Raw genomic sequence first — 15179 nt, 5'->3', positions numbered from 1 at the left:
CCATTCCTTTCCTTCACATATTTTAGCGTAAAGGCACCATTTCTAGTCAGCAGTAACGATACAGTATAGGGAGGTGGGTGTTGTTCATGATACAATTGATGACGAGCAGAGATGCACTTTGTGTGACTTTGGCTTAGAGCATACGGTACCCATACACCAGATTCTTGAATCTCTGCACCCAAGTGTCGCACCATGGTGGAATGATCACGGTTCATAACATTTGCCAGTTCTGGAGTACGCTGAGGTGGGTCGCTGCGGATTAGTGAGTTTAAACAATCTTCATCAAACCTCGGATGTCTAACTGAACTAGTAGTCACTAAGATCAAAACAAACCTCCTTAAAACGAGAAAAACATTTCCTTGACGAGCTCTGTCTAGTGGCATCATCCCCATACACGGCGCAAGTGTTTCTGGCTGCCGCCACCACTGTGACCCCTCTGTCGAAGTCAAACAGAAGAATATGTCGGAAATATTCTGATTGATCCACTTGCCGCTCTATTTTCTAGCGCCAACGCCTCACTATCACCAAACGACAATCAGAGTGAAGTACAAAAAATAATGGAAAATCGATCAATAAAACCGTAGCAGTCGGAATACCACCACTGAAAACAGAAACGCTACGAACTAAGACACCAACGTAATAGATGTCCGTCCCATGTGATCGGAACATGGACCCTCGTACGCTGTTCAGAAGGCAGCGGAGGCATATCGATATCGTAAAGAAATTAGTAAGCATGTAACGTTTCGGTGTTGGGGACGGAATAGATCCCCATTACGACAGGTACCAGTGGTGCGCGGACGTCGGTGCCAGCCACGGTAAGCTGATAACCGGTAGTGGAGGAGGTGGCGTAGCGACAGCGAGCGCCACACGTCTGCTCCGGAAACCCACCCCGCGTTTGTGCCTCGGCCTGGCGGGGCCGACGTGTAAGCGGCACCGTTATGGTTTCCTCCCCCCCCCCCCCGCCCCCCCCCCGCCCCCCCCCCCCCCCGCATCCCGACGAAATTGGATTTCTATTCACTTTGCCAGGAAAGCACCCCACTTCCGTCACTCGATTGTGGTCGGGAAACCAATTTATATTTGCTACCCTGGTCTGCCCTCACGTGACGGCAGGAGGCGCTCGGCGCGCCGTGGCGGCGGCGTCTGCCGTTCCGGTCGCCGCTTTATATAAACATCGGTTTCAATTTCCCGCCTCTTCGGCTGCTGTTCGCCCTGTCCCGCTCCCGTGACGTCTCGCCTCCGGTTCTCGTAAGATCGCCCGTGCCCCGCGGTGCGTCGCACTCCGCTTCCCGGATCGCATTCCGCATCGGATGGTTGTATCCGTCTTCGGTAATGGAGTCTTGTACCACCAGCAAGAGCGACTGACGCAGTTAATTCCTAAACGTCATGTTGCTTTGCATGTAGGTTCCCTGAGCTGAGCGGTATTTCTCCTCACCAGTGCACTTGATACTAGAACCAACAGACGTGCATAGGATTTGTTGATCTAAAAAAAATAGTTCGACAAAGTAAAGTGGTGCAGTATGTTCGAAAGTCCGGAAAGTAGGGTTAAGCTACAGGGATAAGCAGTAAATATAGGGTGGTTTTCATTATTTGAAAACGCCCGAAACTACGTAGTTGACGCTGAGGCAACGTAAGACAGATGGTGCCGCAAACGTCGGGAAATACCCAAAAAATTGATGACAGATGACAGTTCCTACTTTCGCTGGTACGGATCAGTGTTACACATAGCGCCGCTAGGCTGCTCTGTTTTCGTAAATGTAAACAGATTCATGTAGTCCTGCATTACCACTCCAACGATCACTACCATATCACATCGGATAGTGCGAGAACGAAAACAAATACCTTACCGGAGCGATGTGTGGCATTGCCCCTTACCGCCGAGGGTAGGATCGACAGGCCCAACCTCTGCACGTGCGGCGAGGTACGTAATCTGGTCACGTCAAGAGTTCAACATTTGTCATCCACTTTAGAGGTATTTCCCGGGATTCGCGGCTCCATGTATCTTACATTAAATTTACTTGTCTCAGCCTCGTCTACGTTGCCTCGGGGTTTTCTAAACGTTAAGAAGACCCACCTTGTATACAATAAATACAAGAACTAACAGAGGGAAAAATAATTAAGGCGAAGAATGAAATTATCGGATTGGAACGGGTTTAAGATGAGAACGTATTCCTTTGCCCCCTTATGTTCAAGGAAGAAGCAATGATGGAAATAAAAGAAAGGTTCGGGAGCGGCATTAAAACTGAAGGTGACAATATCAAAGATAACGCAACTAGCACACAATGCGGATAGTAAGTAAACAGAAGAGAGGACGAAAGTGATCAGGAGTCGCAGAAACGGGATAAGCAATAAACTTAATGTTAAAATTGGGGACCACGAGGTCAAGGAATTCTACTATTTTCGAAGCAAAGTAACAAATAACGGACGAAGTAAGGAAGTATCATTGAAAGAACACTATCGCAAGCAGACAAAGCAGTACTTTTCACAAGACGTCTACTAGTATCTAATATCATCCTTAATTTGAGGAAAAAAATTTTTGAGACTTCATTTGTAGCTCAGGATTGTACAGAAGTGAATCATGGACTGTGGGCAAAACCGGATAAAAGATGTGCTGTAGAACAATGTTGAAATCATGTGGACTGGCAAGAGAAGACATGAGGTTCTTTGTAGAATTGGCGAGGAGAAAATCATCAGGAAAGCTTTACAAGAAGAGCGGACAAAATAATAGAGAATACGGTAAAACACAAAGAAATTACTTACATGATACTTGCAGGGGCTGTAGAGGAGAAAAATGTATGGAGAAACTGAAATTCAGATACGTGTATAGCAAACAAGTAACAATAAATAATTCAGGAAGTAGGATACATGTTCTGGATACATGTTCTATTTTGATATGAAGGGGTCGGAACAGGAGACGATTTAGTGGCGAGCTGCATCAAACTAGTCAGAAGTCTGTAAAACACAACTCTTGAGAAAAGCACTGTGCCGTGTAGTAGGCTCCTCGGTCTGTAACTCTACATGCTACGGATCAGGTAGCATAGTATCGACTATGGCAACACATACATGCTCGGGTTTTTCTGTTCTGAGTAGCTCCGGTATCTTTTGTGTGCTGATCATGTATTTCTTGTTACTGTTTGTGAGAGACAATTTTCTTAAATTTTCTGTTCTTTCGCTTGTTACAGATCGGAAGTTTGAAAAACTACTTCCTGTTCGAACATCAGCATGTCCACAAGAGATCACTATCATCGAGCGACCAACACCACTCCCTTCTGCAACAAGAACAACAGGTGAGTGCGGACAGCGCTATGAAGTGCAATTTCCGTCTAAAATAGTTGATCTGAAGTTGAAAACGGCATAATAAGGAACAGCCAGGCTGCTGCTACCATTTTTGTACCAGATTAGTTGGACAGCTTCTTCCGTGGAAAAGGCGAAACCCATGTCTTAAGTATATGCAAAGAAAACCAGTTTCAATACTATTGTCACTACTGTCACATGACTATCGAAGATTTTAGTACTGTTTCCTTGTGAAGCGTTCACTAATATGAATTTTTTGCGTACTCTGCGATACGGTTGTAGGCCGCCGTTAGACCTCGTGGACTGTTCGTACGATTAGAACAGAAAGGCTAAAGAACCTACTTAAATTTCAAGATGATCCAGAGAGACCGAAAGAAGCCACGTAATTACAATGTACGCCTGAGACTGAGGAATAAATAAGAATTGTTTTGAAGTAGGGAAGTTAAGAGTTAAATGTGGAGACGGTGAATGTCAGTTCAATGTCGGTCCCATTATGCTAGTATATGTGCTAATAAATGTAAGAATGTTTCGTCTCGACGTTCATATAATGAATTTCCGACGTGTTTTTGTTAAAATTGAATGCTAACAAGTACTGTATACAGTTTTTTATATTTTTCGGGAACTCCAGAATTCTGTTAAAAATGTACATCACTCCGTTTAAAATCAACTGTAGTTGCTCCGCTATCCCGGTACAGAGTATATGAGAGTTTCAGTTGAGCACCAATATCACTTGGTGAAACGAGGTTTTAACTATCTTCAATCTTTTATGTTTTAGGGGCGCGTTGTATACCTCTGTATGTATATTGAGCAGACAAATGAAGAGATACAAAGTGTTATACTACAGAGCTCGGCGTTGTACGCAGATGAATAAAGGAGCAGCTTTGGCATTGTAGATTAGCGCCCAGGCGGTGAGGAACGCACGTCTTAATAAAGTACTGTAGCTGATATAACGAAAACAGGTATCACATTAGCCAGTGGACGAAAGGCAACCTAGCTAAATCATTCAGCGCAGAATTTTTCATGCTTACGTAAAGCAGAAGTTGGAGAGGTTAAGAGATCACAGTCTCTCTCAGATCATGATAAGCATGTCTGTGAACGGAGAGAGAGAAGGCTAGAGATACTCGTAAAGAGAAACACGTCAACAGTGGTATGAAGTCACAGTTAAAGAAACGTGATGCGGAGTAAATAACTTGCTTCTCCTCAGGAAGAGGTAGCGTTTTAGTAACGTACTGGTTAAGAATGTACGACGGTAGTTGACACTTCTTTTTACTGACACGCATGGCGAACGAAATAATATTAAAAAAAACGAAATTCGCAGTCAGAACTGTAAATTTAGCTTTGCTTCGGTCATGCTATACTGCTCACACGGTGACAATTGTCGTGTGTGGTACCTGTCAAAACCATATTGCATTAGCATGACAACAATTCGGCGCGAAAATTACACAGTATTGTATTCGCCTAAAACTTTGTTGCTATGCTTTTCATTATGGAGGATGACGCGCGAGTACCAATTAAAGCTCTGGCACTACACAAAGGCCAGCATTATAACAGGCAAACCCTGTTTCACTGTATTGAAATAATGATTTCCTTTGATTTTGCAGTTGCAGTGCTTGCCTCTGACAGCTATTTGTTATGTGCTTATGTTGTATTGGTGACCTCATGGTCTGTAGTGGCTTAGTATGTACTGAAAACAATCTTGTATTGTGATGTGTTCTCTCTCTGTCTCCTAATTTTTAAACGTGAGAAATTGTGCAAGATATCCTTTCAGTAGAACGCTGTGAAAGTCATGTTACTGTTACATTAGAAAGACCAAGGAAGTATGACACGCTGTAGTGCGGTCGAACCACGGAGGAAGGCCTTAACAAATAGTCCTGTCCAGGAAGTGTAAGTCGTACTTCGTAAACCCGAAGGTCCGAGGTTCGGTCAACACTCAGGTGTGTGACCTTTTCTATCAGTTGTGTCTTCTTTCACCTCTGGTAGATTCAGAAAATGGCGAGTTACATCTCGCTTCAGAGTCTTCTCTAACTAACTTGAGAGGTCGGAGAAAGGATAGGGCGTACCAGCTCCAGTATGACTACCGGCGAAGTATCATGCTGGTAAACCAGATTCACGCTTGAGGACTAACGAGATGTCATTATGATGATGCGGACGTTAACAGTGAAAGAGTTTCTAAATATTCTTCCATACAAATTTGGGTACAGTTCGCGTGTTAAATTTAACTTTCGAGGCGTTCATGTCCTCGCCTGACATCATCCAAATGAATGCCAGTAATGTTCTTTAATAAGTTAGTGGGAGATTATTTCTATTTCCAAAAGTTGAAGTACTCTAAATTGCATATGATGTGATGTGCGTGTGTTGTTGTTGTTGTCGTCGTCGTCGTCTTATTCCGAAGTTTGCTTTCCTGCTGCTCTCAAAACTTGTTTGTCCTCTGCAAGCCTAATTCATCTCTACATAACAGTCGTATGAACATGACTGCTGTAGTAATGCGTAGGTCCCCCTTCAAAACGTATTCCTCCAATACCTTCCTCCATTTTGGGTGGGAGGGGGGCGGGGGGGGGGGAGCTCTTCCTTGATGCGTCAGGAAGTTTCCTATCAACCGATCCCTTCTTTCAGCTAAGTTCTTCCATAAATTTCTTTTTCCCCGATTAGATTTAGTACCACCTCATTAGACGTGTGATAGAGCCATCTGAACTTCAGCAATTTTTTTTCTAGCACTACATTTCAGCACCTGCAGCACCACCATGGATTCTTGTTAAACATCAGCAGTGCGCCGTGATGTACATTCCAGCGCGCTCTCTCTCTCTCTCTCTCTCTCTCTCTCTCTCACTCTCTCTCTCTCTCTCTCTCTCTCTCTCTCTCTCTCTCTCTCACTCTCACTCTCACTCTCTCTCTCTCTCTCTCTCTCTCTCTCTCTCTCTCTCTCTCTCTCTCTCTCTCTCTCTCTCTCTCTCTCTCACTCTCTCACTCTCTCTCTCACACACACACACACACACACACACACACAACATACTATACTTGCAAACTTGGGACACTTAACATGGGTTAGCATTGGCTGAACGATGTTTACTTAACGAAACATCACTGCGAAACATCTCAAGAACACAAATTTAAAATCCTTAAGGGCTTTATTGATTGTTCTGTCAACAGTTGCAGTGTTTATTAGGCGACTAGTTTCAAATCTTAAAGGTCCATTTTCAAACGTGGCCAACTGAGACTGCACTGACAGTGCCTGACCTTAATAATAAACATTGAGGGGCAACACATGCTCTGTAAATGTTTCAGGATGAATGCCGCAATCCACATATGCCTGTTACCAAGTTAATTTGACTTGCATTACTGATTTTGGCAATAACGAAGTACAACAGCATCAAAATTAACCTATGTTTCAGCACAAAAAATTTGTGTAAAGCAATTTACTGTAACATGTAAGCAATATTGAGGATGACATCTAAAATTGCTACTATCACCGTGTCACGTAAATTCACGTAAACTATGCTAAGGGACACAAGTTAACATTGTTTATTTGCGTCAATAAATAGTGACATCCACTTCGTTAACAACAGTTTTCGTTGCGGATTTGCGTTCGGGAGAGTATTCAGCATATTCATCTGAGTCATAGTACAAATATTATCTGAAAAGCATTTTCCTGGCGCATTCACTGCACGCATTACTACTGCTGGCAACCATGTTTTTCGCTGCTTGTCATTGTTTACATGCATACATCCTGACAAATTTGCCATTAGCGTTAGTCTGAAGTTAGATACAGGCTCCCAGTTCTCAGTTCATCGTGGAACTATCAACTAATATGAATAAAGGATACTTCTTACCGTGTTTTACATGCAATAACGTTGTCTCACATTAAGTGCTCTATTCCAGTGTTTACAGTCGAGGGCCTCTAAATTGCCATACGTTTTGTACCCTAGAAGTCCGTATCACGTCATCTTCTTTCAATCTCTTTGGACTCCTTTGATGCAGGTATGTAACATGCCATACTTTTGCAAAGTCCACCTGAAAGCTCTTTTTGCGGAATTGCAAAACTTCGACGTTAATTAGAATTTAAAGTCTGCGTGCAGAAAAATTACCTTAAAGAGCTCTTCATTCTTGTCTAAATCGCGTAAATTGTCCAAGAGTAACCGTAGGATGGCTAGCACTAAGTGATGCTGTGTCGTTGCTGGGGGACGTCCGAATGTCAGGTCAAGGAGTTCAGTGTGTTTTTCCCACGTCTGTTTCTGCGAACACTGCCTCTCACAAGGGCGACCTTTTACGTCCTCTTTTCTTCCTGTCTGTCGAAAGGAAAGGACGACGGACTATGGGCCCTCTAATGGTCGAGGGGATGAGAGACCACAGTTTGATGCGAACACGATTCGGGAGGAGACGGCCGAACGGCCCCAAAGACAAGAAAATGTTTATCGGCGGCAAAAACTTGTGTAACGATGCCCGGCGTGGCCTGAGAGCGCTGGCCAGATGAGCGAAGGGCGGTAGTTCCGCCGAGGACCGAGTTGCGCGCCCTTCGCCCTTCCCAACCCCCCACCCACAACCAACTCCCCACCCCCACCCCTCCCCGTTCCGCCCACCATCCCAGCGCGCGCGTAATGACCCGACCTGCCTGATTGCCACTATCGAAAACCGTTCCGCTGCTCTTGAGCCTCCGTCTGCCCTCGCCTCCGCTCGTAAATAACCTTTCGCTACCATCCTCGGTCGGAGGCGCATCCGGCAGTTGTAGTCAGCAGAGCTCATGAAGACCGATGCCGATGCGCCTTTCAGCCCATTACACGACTATGCAACTACCACTGGTATCAGTTTCTTTCAGGGCTTTGAGGTGCAAGGGCTGCCTTTGCCGTAGTCCATGCCCGCCATATTACACAATGCGCAAAGCTATGTATCACATCCATGCACAATGAATAAGTGATGTGCGTAAATGACGGTACTATTTTAGATCATTCTTTTGGGTTTCGTCCTGCAGGCCATACAGCCATCTGTGTGTTTTTAGTAATTCTCTGGGATTTTGCAGGATAAGGCAGTGGCTCGAAAAACTAACGAAGGTTGTATTTAAACAAACCTTCCGTAGTCCGTTATATACATAAAGAAGAGTGTATTTATGTACGTTCAGTAACTTCTCCCAATCTCGTAGATCGATTTCAACCAAATGTGGCAGAGAAACAGCAGCCCTCACAAGCTTCAGAACTGTGGGTTTTGTATCCTCATAACTCCAATGGGAACAGAGGTACAGTCGAAAACGTGTTTTTTTTTTTTTCAGTCTCTGGAGTACAGGCTGCCCTCATGGCAAGCATATTGTGTGGGAACAGTATTGGCCTGCCAGATCAACGTTTTTTGCAGGGCAGCTACTTCGTAGGCCCTGAGAGGTAGGTTCCCTGCATGACAAGCATGTTGGGTTATAGTATTGTCAGCTTGCTATATAGACGGGCTTCACGTGGTGACCTGCACGTCAGGTGTAAATAAATGATTTTTCAAGCCCCTGATGTGTAGCGTTCACTGCATGACATGTGTTGTGGGAGTAGTATCGGCCTGCTTTTATTGAACGGTGTTTCTTTAACTGTAGGTACTGAGGAGCATGTCTGAGTACGCATTGAGATGTATAAAGGAGGGATTGGCCAGAGTGAGGGAAGGAGGAAACTGACAGTGAGAGTAGATGAGGGGAGATGTGTAAGGTGGGTGGAAGGTGAAGAGGGGTTGTGGGCAGATAAAAAAGGAAGAGGCAGAGGAAAATATGTTCAGAGAGAGGGGAGGTTGGAAGATACAGGCAGAGAGGAGAGGTTTGAGTAAATGGACAAAGAGAGGAAGAGGAGGGGACAAAGCAACAGTGTGTGGGAGGAGGAGATACGTTCAGTATATGTGTTCAATGGATATTTCGAGTAAGTAGTCAGTACTGGTTGATAATATTTGATAAACTGCTGAAAGAAATTTGTTTCCTGTTTTGGGTACTGCCTGGATGCAAAGAAAATGTTAGTCCTATTTCCTGTTGTTGAACCCGTCTCACATGCAGTAAGATTCGCAGTGTTCTTAAGACTCCCAAGTAGACATCGTTGACTGCTAGATGGCTTCCCTGCTGTAACCTGTTTACGCGTGATAGCACCGTGCGGTCCCCATGGAACAGTTCAGAGTGCTACCTGCGCTGGTCAGTTAGGATTTCTATCAGCATCTGACGGGCCTCGCCGCAAGCGTGACTATAGCAGACACGGCTGGCAATTTCTTGGCTGAAACATAACTTCAGTGTGTCTTTCAGCTCCAAAATGGAACAAAGAAAGCATTAATACTTCAATTGAAGGGAATAGAGAAGAGTCGTTCCTATATGCTGCCAAAACTCAGTTATTCTAACAAACAGCTGTACTTGAAGCGGACATTTTGCCATGATAAAGTATGCAGCTGACGTAGCACTTCGTGACAGTTTCAGCTTCGTTCAGCTGCAGTTCACGTAGGACTTAAAATCTGAGGTCATCAGTCCTCTAGAACTTAGAACTACTTAAACATCACACAGATCCATGCCCGAGGCAGGATTCGAACCTGCGACCGTAGCGGTCGCGCGGTTCCGGACTGAGGTGCCTAGAACCTCTCTGCCACCCTGCAGAGCGTGTGGCCATCTCTCGTGCACTTCACTATATCCGTTCATGTCCCGAGGAATCGTTTCTTCTGTGTACTGACTCCTTCAGTAGCCTACAAGCTATAGACCAGTGCTACCCTCGCCATACTTTGATTGCGTCCATCCAGGAGTCCATCTATGCCCTGGACCGTTCCCGTCATTGATTGTGTTTGTGTGGACCCCAGGACACGTCGACGTCCTAGGTAACGAACTTGCCGACAGGCTGGCCAAACAGGCTACACGGAAACTGCTTTTGGAGATGGGCATCTCTGAACCTGACTTGCGTTCTGACTTGCGCCGCAGGGTTTTTTTTGGCTTTGGGAGACGGAATGGCGTAACAGTACGCACAACAAACTGCATGTCATTAAGGAGACTAAGATTGTGTGGAAGTCTCCCATGCGGTCCTCTCGTAGGGACTCAGTTGTCGTCTGCCGGCTCCACATTGGCGACGCTTGGGCGACACACGGTTACTTCCTGCGCCGTAAAGACCATTTCAGTGTTGGTGCGGTGCCCGGTTGACAGTGGCACATATTCTGGTGCACTGTCCCACTTTGACTGCCCAGCGACGAAATCTTGGATTACCGGACTCGTTGCCAGTAATTTTATCTAACACCACCTCATTGGCTGATTCAGTTTTACGTTATATTCGTGGGTGCGGGTTTTATCATTTCATCTGAGTTTTAGCGCATGTCCTTTGTTCCTCTGTGTCCTCCACTCTAGTGCTTTTAGGGTGGAGGATTTAATGTGTTGCAGAGTGGCTGGCTTTTCCTTTTTATTCTCGTGGTCGGCCATCCACTGTAATCTGCTTTCTTGTTTAACTGTCTTCTGTTCATAGCGTCTCTCTGTTGTTTCCTTGTAATCTTCTGTTCCTTTTAGTGTTCGTTGCCTTTCCTTCGTTCTTGTGGTTTTTCCTTTCTTTCCATTTTGTGTTACATGTCTCGTCTGTTTTATTCTCACACTACTGGCATTGCTTTATTACGAACAAGGGACCGATGACCTCGTAGTTTGGTCCCTTCTCCCCTCTTTTAAACCAACCAACCACTCCCCACCCCCCTTCCCTCTCCCTCCCCCCTTCTCGCTCTCCCCGTGAGGCCTGCGTCACGTTCCGCGGTCAACCGCTGTCACGTGCGCCCCGCCAGACATCTGCGGGCACGGCAACTGCCCTCGGGTTGTCTGGCTGAACAGCCGAGCGCCTCGGTTCTACTGTGCTATTATTAATATGTAAGTTACTGTGTGTACGAGCGTCCTGTCACTGACGCTGTGATACCATTATTCCTTTGCGATCTAAGCGTAAACTTTGTTCTGCAAAGAACAAGTATTGTGACAGCTTCCAGTTACCATATCCATGAAATTTCTACATACATGGTATGCATTCGATGAAATTACACAGACATCCACAAAGTGTTAAATTGCAAGAAATAAATTGGGAGACAACAAGGAAAAACGGGGTAAATTCGTGTTAATAAATTAAAAAAAAAAACACTGAAACTGAATAATTCAAACACCAGTTTACTGTTCCAGTAACCTCATTTTATCTTTTCTAGTATATGGTTGTGCAAGCACTTGTACTCCATATATGAGTTACAGAAGAATTGTTGTAATATCCCTTTCCAGCCTGAGAGAAAATTTCTTAGAAGTTTATCTGATGGGTACCAGTTTCTGTACTTAATGACCTCTGGAATTGGGCAAAAATAGTGAAAAAATTCTCATGGTGATAGTTTGTTCAAGAAGTCACTAGCACCGATCGTGCTACTCAAAACGCATACATTTATAGTATCCAAAAGGCACTTGACGGATGTGTTTGGATACCTTCAGGAGTTAAATGAAACATTCTCAGTCTAAGATAAAGCAGGAATTGCCTTAAACTAACGGAATATAAGAAAACATATTGTATTTAGCTTAATGACGCATTCCTTTGTATTCTCGTTAAAGTTTGAAATGATCTGTTGCTCTCTGGTGGTCACAATACTGAAAAAAAAAAAACAGAAGCTGTGAACTTGCATAATCGTTGCAGTTCGGATTTACACAGGAAAGCTATGAAGCTGAGCCACAACAAACTTAGAATCCGCACAATAATGCAGGCCAGGGTGGAAGGGGATATAAAGCTCAATACAAACTTGTGCAACAAGATTCTTCTCAGACGGAAGAGGCATTGTGCCAAATTACATGTACAAAATAAATGTCCATTCTGGGGTTTTGTGTAGTTACGTAGGTATGGAGATACACTGCGCTCGAACATTGTGGGTTACCTCGAACAAACACAACTAGCTATTTGTTCTCACGAAGTAATGAGTGCTATCCACAGTGAATTTCAAATTGGTTGCATATTTTTAAACTTAGAGTAGGCTTTTGGCACCGTACGGCCCAATCGACTTTTAATCAAATTGCGTGCCTATAGAGTATAGTATGTTGCGCGGCTGGATTTGTGATTTCCTGTCACGAAGAACACAGTTCGTAGCAACTGACGGAAAGTCATCGAGTAAAATAGTAGCAATAACAGGCGTCCCCAAGAAAGTGTTCCTGATCTACATGAACGATTTAGGAGACAATCTGAATAGCTTGCAGATGATGCTGACATTAGCCGTCATGTAAAGTCATCAGATGATTAAAAAAAAAATTGGAGAACGGTTTAGACAACATATCTGTGTGGTGCGAAAAGTGGAATTTGACTCCAAATAATGAAAGGTGTGAAGCCATCCACACGAATATCAAGAGGAATCGCTAAATTTTGGTTAGATGATAAATCACACAAATCTGAAGGCTGTAAATTCAACTAAAGACTAAAGCGTTACAGTTATGGATAACTCAAGTTTGAACGATCACATAGATGATGATGATGATGATGATGATGATGATGATGATGATGATGATGATGGGGAACAAACCAAAGACTGAGATTTATTGGCAGAACACTGAGAAAATGAAGCAGGTCGACAATGATGCTGCTTACACTCCGGTTGTCCCCACTCTCCTGGAGTATTGCTGTACGGTGTGGGACCCGCATCAGATAGGATTGACGGAGGATATCGATGAAGTTCAAAGAAATGAAATTCGTGTTGTATTATTGCGAAATAGGGAGAGACTGCCATTGACAGGATACGCGAATCAGGGTGGTGGTTGTTGTTGTGGTCTTCAGTCCTGAGACTAGTTTGATGCAGCTCTCCATGCTACTCTCTCATGTGCAAGCTTCTTCATCTCCCAGTACCTGCTGCAACCTACATCCTTCTGAATCTGTTTGGTGTATTCATCTCTTGGTCTCCCTTTACGATTTTTACCCTCCACGGTGCCCTCCAATACTAAATTGGTGATCCCTCGATGTCTCAGAACATGTCCTACCAACCGATCCCTTCTTGTAGTCAAGTTGTGCCACAAGCTCCTCTTCTCCCCAGTTCTATTCAATACCGCCTCATTAGTTATGTGATCAACCCATCTAATCTTCAGCATTCTTCTGTAGCACCACATTTCGAAAGCTTCTATTCTCTTCTTGTCTATGCTATTTATCGTCCACGTTTCACTTCCATACATAGCTACACTCCATACAAATACTTTCAGAAAGGACTTCCTTACACTTAAATCAATACTCGATGTTAACAAATTTCTCTTCTTAAGAAACGCTTTCCTTGCCATTGCCAGTCTACATTTTACATCCTCTCTACTTCGGCCATCATCAGTTATTTTGCTCCCCAAATAGCAAAACTCCTTTACTACTTTAAGTGTCTCATTTCCTAATCTAATTCCCTCAGCATCACCCGACTTAATTTGGCTACATTCCATTATCCTCGTTTTGCTTTTGTTGATGTTCATCTTATATCCTCCTTTCAAGACACTGTCCATTCCGTTCAACTGCTCTTCCAAGTCCTTTGCTGTCTCTGACAGAATTACAATGTCATCGGCGAACCTCAAAGTTTTTATTTCTTCTCCATGGATTTTGATACCTACTCCGAATTTTTCTTTTGTTTCCTATATGGCTGGCTCAATATACAGATTGAATAACATCGGGGATAGGCTACAACCCTATCTCACTCCCTTCCCAACCACTGCTTCCCTTTCATGCCCCTCGACTCTTATAACTGCCATCTGCTTTCTGTACAAATTGTAAATAGCCTTTCGCTCTCTGTATTTTATCCCTGCCATCTTCAGAATTTGAAACAGAATATTCCAATAAACATTGTCAAAAGCTTTCTCTAAGTCTACAGATGCTAGAAACGTAGGTTTGCCTTTCCTTAATCTTTCTTTTAAGATAAGTCGTAAGGTCAGTATTGCCTCACGTGTTCCAACATTTCTACGGAATCCAAATTGATCTTCCCCGAGGTCGGCTTCTATCAGTTTTTCCATTCGTCTGTAAATAATTCACGTTAGTATTTTGCAGCTGTGACTTATTAAACTGGTAGTTCGGTAATTTTCACATCTGTCAACACCTGCTTTCTTTGGGATTGGGATTATTATATTCTTCTTGAAGTCTGAGGGTATTTCGCTTGTCTCATACATCTTGCTCACCAGATGGTAGAGTTTTGTCAGGACTGGCTCTCCCAAGGTTGTTAGTAGTTCTAATGGAATGTTGTCTACTCCGCGGGCCTTGTTTCGACTCAGGTCTTTCAGTGCTCTGTCAAACTCTTCACGCAATATCATATCTCTCATTTCATCTTCATCTACATCCTCTTCCATTTCCATAATATTGTCCTCAAATACATCACCCTTGTATAGGCCCTCTATATACTCCTTCCACCTCTCTGCTTTCCCTTCTTTGCTTAGAACTGGGTTTCCATCAAAGCTCTTGATATTCGTGTTCTCCTTTCTCCAAAAGGACGACGGTTCAATCCCGCTTCCAGCCATCCTGATGTAGGTTTTCCGTGATTTCACTAAATCGCTTCAGGCAAATGCCAGGATGGTTCCTTTCAATGGGCACGGCCGACTACCTTCCCCATCCTTCCCTAATCCGATGAGACCGATGACCTCGCTGTTTGGTCTATTCCCCAACAACCCAACCCCTATTATACAGCTTAATACTAAACATTTAAATTAAAATGTTGACTTAATATCATCATACCTCATTTTCGTTAGAAGTTAAAAACTTTAAGGATGCTTGTAGTTGTTGCCTAAACAACTCAATCATCAGATGACATTCCGGTATCGTCACTATTACTATGAACTTCCCATATACTTACTCTTAAGCCCACAGCACAAGTTTCACAACGATTATCACTGCAAAATGGAAGGGTATCAGTGCTATTTATATTTGTGTTACTTCTGAACAAAACTGGCAACTTCGGTCCGAACTTCACTCCTTAGG

At 43.9% G+C, this 15179-nt stretch overlaps 1 protein-coding gene across 1 annotated transcript in view; it reads left to right on the top strand.

Annotated features, from left to right (window-relative positions):
- Window positions 1-3176: 3176 nt before the first annotated feature.
- LOC126412755 (furin-like protease 2) overlaps window positions 3177-15179 on the top strand; it is a 460996-nt gene continuing 448993 nt past the window's right edge. The window contains exon 1 of the mRNA XM_050082503.1: window positions 3177-3284. The gene's annotated coding sequence lies outside the window, so the exon portion shown is untranslated. The remainder of the gene's footprint in view (window positions 3285-15179) is intronic.

The sequence above is a fragment of the Schistocerca serialis genome, chromosome 7, assembly GCF_023864345.2.
Source record: "Schistocerca serialis cubense isolate TAMUIC-IGC-003099 chromosome 7, iqSchSeri2.2, whole genome shotgun sequence".
Classification (NCBI taxonomy): Eukaryota; Metazoa; Arthropoda; class Insecta; order Orthoptera; family Acrididae; genus Schistocerca; species Schistocerca serialis.
Note: the sequence above shows the minus strand (reverse complement) of the source record. Positions and strands in the feature narration are given on the sequence as shown.